The sequence below is a fragment of the Bison bison genome, unplaced genomic scaffold (assembly GCF_000754665.1).
Source record: "Bison bison bison isolate TAMUID 2011002044 unplaced genomic scaffold, Bison_UMD1.0 scf7180017864181, whole genome shotgun sequence".
Lineage (NCBI taxonomy): Eukaryota > Metazoa > Chordata > Mammalia > Artiodactyla > Bovidae > Bison > Bison bison.
Window position 1 is genome coordinate 8,327,376 of NW_011494753.1, and position 6,971 is coordinate 8,334,346.

A 6,971-nucleotide genomic window follows, 5' to 3' on the forward strand; every position below is an offset into this window, starting at 1 on the left:
TCTTCTTTGAAATAAGAGTTGCCAATTCGAGCATAAGCTCTGGCCATCTGTTGATAGTCCTTCTGGCCCACTTCAGTGGGCTTCTCACAAAGCTCCTGGCATTCACCGTAGTCACCCTTTGCAAAGAACATGACTGCTTGATTGGTCACATAAACCATGTTGGTGGAGTCCAGGCCCATGGCTCTGTCTTGGAGCTTCAAGGCTGTGTCAAAACCTTTCTTGTTATCATCCCCTGGTTCTTTGTCTTTCAGTGCCTGCTTCTTCTCTGGAAAAATCTTCTTCCTTTGGCTCCGGCTTGGTCTGCTTTTGGGGAGGAGGTGGTGGTGCAGGTGTCACAACGTCCTCCTCCTCAGGCATCCTGCCCACACTGACTCTGAGGAGGACGCTGAGAGTAGAGTAGTCATGATCAGGGATTTTGAAGTTTTGTGTCTAGGTTCAATGGCTTGTTTCATAGTTGCTCTGTTAGTTCCTGGTAGGTAGGGTTAGTGAGCTGTGTCCTTGTCCTGGGATCACTCTCCAGCTCCCAGGACAGAATGAGTGTATTGAAAGGGTTCATGCATTTCTTCTCTGCCAACCAAGCCTCCATGGTCTGTAAACCTTCTTTGAGCTGAGGAATGTTTGCCTTATGTTTTAAACCCGCCTCAGAGATTTGCTTGGCTTCTTCAAATTCATTTGAGAACTCAAGAGCCTCTAGTTTTCACGAATAGCCCTTGCCCCAGTCAGGCTTGAAGTTGAGAGTTTTGCAGCCATCCTCTGAGGGGCTTTCTATTGTCTGCTGCTTTCATTAATTCTTGGTTTGTGTTTTCTTGTCTCCTTCTGGGCCTCATTGCTTTAGCTGTGTGCCAAACATTTTAAAAACAGTAGCTTGTAAAATGTTTTGAGGATTAAGATAATGTTATCTTCCACCAGAGACAATTTCGTTTTCCTATCCCAGGGCCTGAATTCAAGAGCAATTCAAGATAATTGTAATCCAATTTCATGAATTGAGACTGAAAACTGGGCTGCAGTTTCTGTGAGATTTGGCTTACTTCCAGATCACCCTTACTCCCAAGATACAGCCGTCTATAGCCATCCAGAGTTCCAAACCAATGGTCTATAGGTTTATAAGAACATACGCACACCCTACCCCAAACTTTGGCAGGTCCTGGACTTCAACCTTTGTCTCTATAGTAACCTAGAAGCTCTTCAAAGTACTGATCAGCTTCTCAGCCACCTTTTTAGAATCGACAAACACCCCCATGGGAAATGCAGCTCCAAATGCTGAACCTTTTTCATCTCCTACTTGTATCTTGGTCTAGGAATTCTTCACTGTTGAGTTGACTCTCTGATGCCTTCATGCAGATTTCTATTTCTCTGCAGCCAGTGTTTTTATTAAAGGTAGACATTGTGCTGGTTTTCCAATTTTTTCCTTGGTTAATGGGATTCCCTTGTGGTTCGGCCAGTAAAGAATCCACCTGCAATGGGGGAGACCTGGGTTCAATCCCTGGGTTTGGAAGATCACCTGGAGAAGAGAAAGGCTACCCACTCCAATATTCTGGCCTAGAGAATGCCATGGACTCTATAGTCCATGGGATCACAAACAGTCGGACACGACTGAGCAACTTTCACTTCACTTCAATGGGCGGTTCATAGTACCTACCCCTTGAGTCAGGAGCAAAAGCATGGAGTTGGAAATGTACCTGGAAAGAATGAGTGTTCCCACTTAGCCCAAGTGGAGGGTGCTTGTTGGGGAGACATGGCGAAGTATGAAGAAAGCAAAATCATAAAGGGCTAAGAGCGCCTAAAAGTGTGGGTTGCCTGGAAGGGATGTGTGCCCCCAAAGACTGCCCACTGCTCCCACTGAGTGAGCTCTGTTCATGTCAGCTGAGTCGGGTGCTGCCAAGTCAGAGAAGGAAGGCCAGGCATAGTTTCTACCCAACACAGGTGTAAAGTCAGGGCTAGGGCAGTGAAAAATAGAAAGCCCCAAATAACAGTGGCTTGAATAACATAGACATCTATTTCCCTCTCATACCAAACACGTTTGGAGGTAGATAGTCCACAACTGGTCAGGTGACTTCACAAGGATGTCTAGGACCTTCCTGTTTGCTTCACCATTTGACATTTACAGTCTCTACTTCATGGTTCAAGAGCTTGAGTTTCACATTTCAGTCAGCAAGAAGGAGAATGACGAAGAGTAACACTTTTTCCTGTCGAGGACATCCCTCATGGTGCTCTGCAGTCCATGGGGTTGCAAAGAGTTGGACTGAGCGACTGAACTGAAATCATGGTGCTCTTATCCTATTGGCCGGAACCAGATCACATGGTCACACCTACTGCAAGTGAGGCTGGGATATGTAGTCTTTATTCTGGACCACTGCATCCCAGCTAAGAATAAGGGATAGTTGGGAATTTCCCTGGCAGTCCAGTGGTTAGGACTCTGTGCTTCCAATGAGGGGGTGCAGGTTCAATCCCTGGTTGGGGAGCTAAGACCCCACATCCCATGCAGTATGAAAAAAGAAGAACAAGAAGAAGAGATAGTAATGAAAAATAGGAGGAGAAGTATTCGGGGACAACTAGTGGTCTCTGCTAGTGCCCTCCCCTTTCCTATCCTGTCCAGTCCCTCTCCTCCAGGAAGCCTTCCCTGATATCTCCAGTACTTACTAAGCCCCATTTCCTTTGCTGCACAGTTCAGAGAATCTGACCACTGTAAGGAAATTTTGAATAAAAAAAATTACTAGATGTTTCCAGTGGAAAACTATGCGTTGCTTTGATTAAAACCATTCTTCTGAAACTATATATATATATATAATTTTTTTACAATCTTTTTTTTACAATCTTATGTTGAGGATGACTGATAGCAATGCAAAATAATTGTTTATAATCAAGCAAATAAAAAGTTTTACAAGTATTTATAGACCTATTTAAACATTTCTTTATTCCACATAAATTAAGGCTTCTTTGAATTCTCCCCTGAACTGGTCATAATGCCTGCCTGGTTCCCTCATTAATACTGAGTTAAACACAATCTCTAACGTGTTCATTTTTCCATCTGCATGAGAGCCATGATTTTCCTTTCATTCAACTTTCAACACCACACACAGCCTGACTTGGTAAGCGGGGGAATCCAGCCAGAGGTTCCAGCAGGAGAGAGGCCAATCTGGGTAGAAAAACCCAGGAAAAATGGCATTAGGTATCAGACCCCTGACCCTCCTTAGAGGATGTACCTTTGGAGATAAAGGGCAGGTCTGGGGCCAGGTTTCCTACTTGGGCACTGTCATTACCCGGGGCTGAAGGACAGGTAGCGGGTGAGGCAAAGACCGGGGAGAGGCAGGCCAGAGGCAGGAAGGCAGTCAGTTGACCTGATTCAGCTGGGATTTCTGCTTGTCACTTGCTCCTGACAGGGCCTCACAGAGTGATTCTGACCCTGTCAACATGCTTGGAATGGGTGGGTTGACACCCTGGGTACCTGAGTGATGTGATGATGGGCAGAGCTGTAAACTGAGACCCTGGGGGAGCCTGGGCTGGGCCCCAGAGGGAGCTGGGGAGGTGGGGGCTCTGGAAAGTGTCTGGAGGGCGGGGAGGGGTCTGCCCTTCCTCCTGTGCATGAACTGAGTTAGCCGTAGAGCTTTGCTAAGGCTGTTCTCTCGGCCTAGAACACCGTCCCTGGAAGCACAATGGAGTGGAAGGTGCCACTTCTCTCACACCGCTTCTCCTGTCCCTTCCCAGAGCTAGCACGTGGCCACCTCAGCAGCCATGGGCAGGGGAGGGAGTGCAGAGGAGCATGGGCTGCCGCCGGTCTCGGGAGTGGGCCAGGATGAACGTCAGCCAGGCAGGAGAGCCAGAGGCTCATGGAGAACTGAGAATTCAGCAGAGGGTGCAGAGGGCCCTGCCTTCCCCTACTCTTCTCCCTGTTCCTCCCGTGAGCCTCCTGTTCTGTCCTGGTCAAGTGGCCAGAGCCCTCAACCATGAAAGCAGCCCTTCTCTAAGGAGCAAAGTAACCGGGGATTAAGGTCTGGATGGGCAGGCACCTGCCAAGGGGCACATGAGTCATATAAGCTGGTCCCCACCCCACCCCACCCCCACTCCTCTACTAGAGGATTGGGAGCCCGGAAGAGACAGCCAGGAAGGGAGGACCAGCTTCATACCCACCTTTGAAGCCAGAGAGGCCTTACCTCCGGAAGGCACAGAGGCAAAGCTGAGCACCCACCGGCCCCACTCCCGGTGTGTCTAGGCGAATGTCTGCCCGGTCAGTCCTGGGAGGACCTGTCCTGTTTCTCCTCTTGGGATCCCCCTCTCACTCACTGCTTTATAGATCTCCAGGACTCTTTGGGTCTCCATACACCCTCTCTTTTGGTGCTGGACTAGGGTCATGGGATGACCGCCAGTGTAGCCCTCCTCCTGCCCCAGGAAGCCACTGCCCCAGTGATCACAGAGAGAGAGGGCTCCCCTCTGTACTCAGCTGTGTTAGGGAGCAGGGCATGGAGAGGGAGCAGAGCTCTTACACGGAACAGCAGACTATATAACTGGGCTAGACTGTGGTCCTCTCAGGGCTGTGGAGCTGGGAGGAGGGGAGGTCCTGATGGAGGGGCCTGAGCTGGCCCATGAGAAGAGGAATATTACCCAACACTTGGCTCTGGATCCTGCCGCAGAGGTTGTGAATCTTCTAAAAGTTTTTATTGAAATCCTTGATCTAGGGTTAAGATTCCCGCTCATTTTATTTCAAGGTTATTTCAGGTGTTGGGATGGCCTTCCTATTGAAGTGCAGGGGAAGAGTGGAGACAGCCCAGGTCTAGCTCAGCTCAAGTGCAAGTCCCAGCACCGATGCGGACACAGATTGAGCCTCATTCCCATGCATATCCTAAACCCTGATCCTAGACATAGCCCTGAGCCCCAGTCCCTAGTTCTTGATTGAACTTTCTCTGAGACTGGTCTCGATCAGCAGGGGCTTGATGGGGAGAGAGAGCATGTCCTCATCTCCCACCTCTGGAGCCTAAGCCCATAGCCTTGCCCAGTGATGTGGAGTGGTCCTCAGGCACGTTTCTGCCCCTGGGAGCTCACGTTTTGACCTCACTGTTAAGCCAGTCTCAGTGCTGAAAGAGTCTAGTCCAGCCTGGCCTGGGGTGTGAGTGGCCTTTACTCTTGGACCAGAGCCATCAGAAACCAAACCTTCCTGGTCCTGAGGGTGCCTGGGAAAGGGAAGGCCCTGCCCATCTAGGTGGAGTTTGGGATTGCTGCGCTCACCATCTCCTTTGTGGAACACTGACATCTCCCGAGACAGAGGCTTCCTGGCATCACCAGGTAAGACCTGGGCATCCTGGGTGCACAGGCAAGGGAGATGGAATGGGGGTGCCGGAGTGGGTGATGGGGTCATGGGCCAGAATTTAGACCTGTGGAAGGGCAGGGGGGAGAAAGGGGGCAATGAAACTAGGCCTGGAGGCAGTTGTCGTCAAAGAACAAAGCCTGCCCTTAGGAGGACATCCACCCCAGAGCCTGGGGGGTCTGGACCCTTAACGTCTTCACGCAGAAGGGGCTGGGTGCAGATGGCTGTCTCTGGGTATGTGGACAGAATAGCTTGGGTTTACAAAGCAGTTGAGCTGTGGTTGAACGGCAGGAAAAGGGCTGGGCTGGGGCGTTTGCCTGATCCTGGGATGATATATGTGTTAGGGTGATGTTGGGTCATGGGGGAATTTTTCCCTTAGAAAGGGGAAGGGGTGCATTCAGGAAGGAGTTGCTGGGTGGTGGCTAGAGGCAGGCAAGGAGGGCGGGAGTTTCTGGTCTGATTTCCTGTTCTGAAGGGTTCTAGGGATTCTCTTCCCTTGAGGGGTTTCTGCGGCCTGCCTGTCCTGAGTGACCTGGGACAGGTCTTGGACCCTCCTGGAGGTCACATACAAGCCAGGAGCCTGGTAGGAGAGGCTTTGAAAGAGCTGAGAACCTCCTACGGCTGCCAGGTGTAGGGAGAGTTGTGGAGCATGGTCTGGGCCCCAGGCCTAACTGGCTCCCATGAAGGCAGCAGACCCCTGCCCTTCCTGCCCTCAGTAGCTCAAAGCTTCTTAGGGCCACCCTCTTCCTTCTCCTCCTGTGTCTTCGGGGGTGAGGGGAGGAAGGAGGCAGTGAGAGGAAAGCAGGACTGACCACAGCAAGGACCAATAGGAGGCTCTGGGTCTGCCTAGAATGCCGGGTCTGCAGGGGAACCTGGGGAGAACCCTTGACCTAAAGCCCACCCACCTCCACATTCAACATCCCCAGTCCAGGCCTCTGGCCAGGATTCCACGTGGGCCCAGTGTAGGGGGCATGATGGGGACTATTCTCTGATCTGCTCTCCTCCAGACTCCCCTCCTAGCCTGATGGGGTGGGAGCTGGGGCAGGGAACGGGCATCACTGCCCTCCACCAGGTCCCATCCCACATGGACACTTGCAGGACTCCCACCACAATTACTACCTCCACCACCATCACGGGTCTGCCATGACTGCCACTGTCGCCACAGCCACCCCCACCCCACCATCAGCACCACTAATACCCCTCCTACCCCTACCCAGATCATCTCCATCACTGAGACCCTCACCACCTCCATGAAGACCACCCCACCCCTAGACCGGACAGAACTTTTCACTCTTCTTCAATAGATTGTCAAGCCTATAACCTCTCAGGCTGTGGGGCTGGCACACAAAGTCCCCATTCAACAGAGCCTGCCGCCCAAGGGGAGAAGGGCTTTGCTGGAGGACACAGGGACTTGCGCCTGAGCTGCAGAGCAGGACTGTGGAAGGAGGCCAGGCAGACGCAGCTCAGGGCATAGCTGGAGGCGTCGGCTGACCAGAGCTCACGGCTGGGCCGCACTTCTTTCCTGAAGGGACATCTGGAGGGAATCTTCCACCTGCCTCCTCCCATCTGGTTCTGGGCTTGGCAGCCTGAGCAGGAGCCTTCAGCATGGCTGGGCAGTGGCTTCCATCTGCTGGGATTCTCCTGGCTGGGAAGGGGGGGGGGGGCCCGGGGG

At 51.8% G+C, this 6,971-nt stretch overlaps 1 pseudogene; it reads right to left on the bottom strand.

The window, feature by feature from the left end:
• LOC104991050 overlaps positions 1 to 6,971 on the bottom strand; it is a 9,675-nt pseudogene that overhangs the window by 885 nt on the left and 1,819 nt on the right.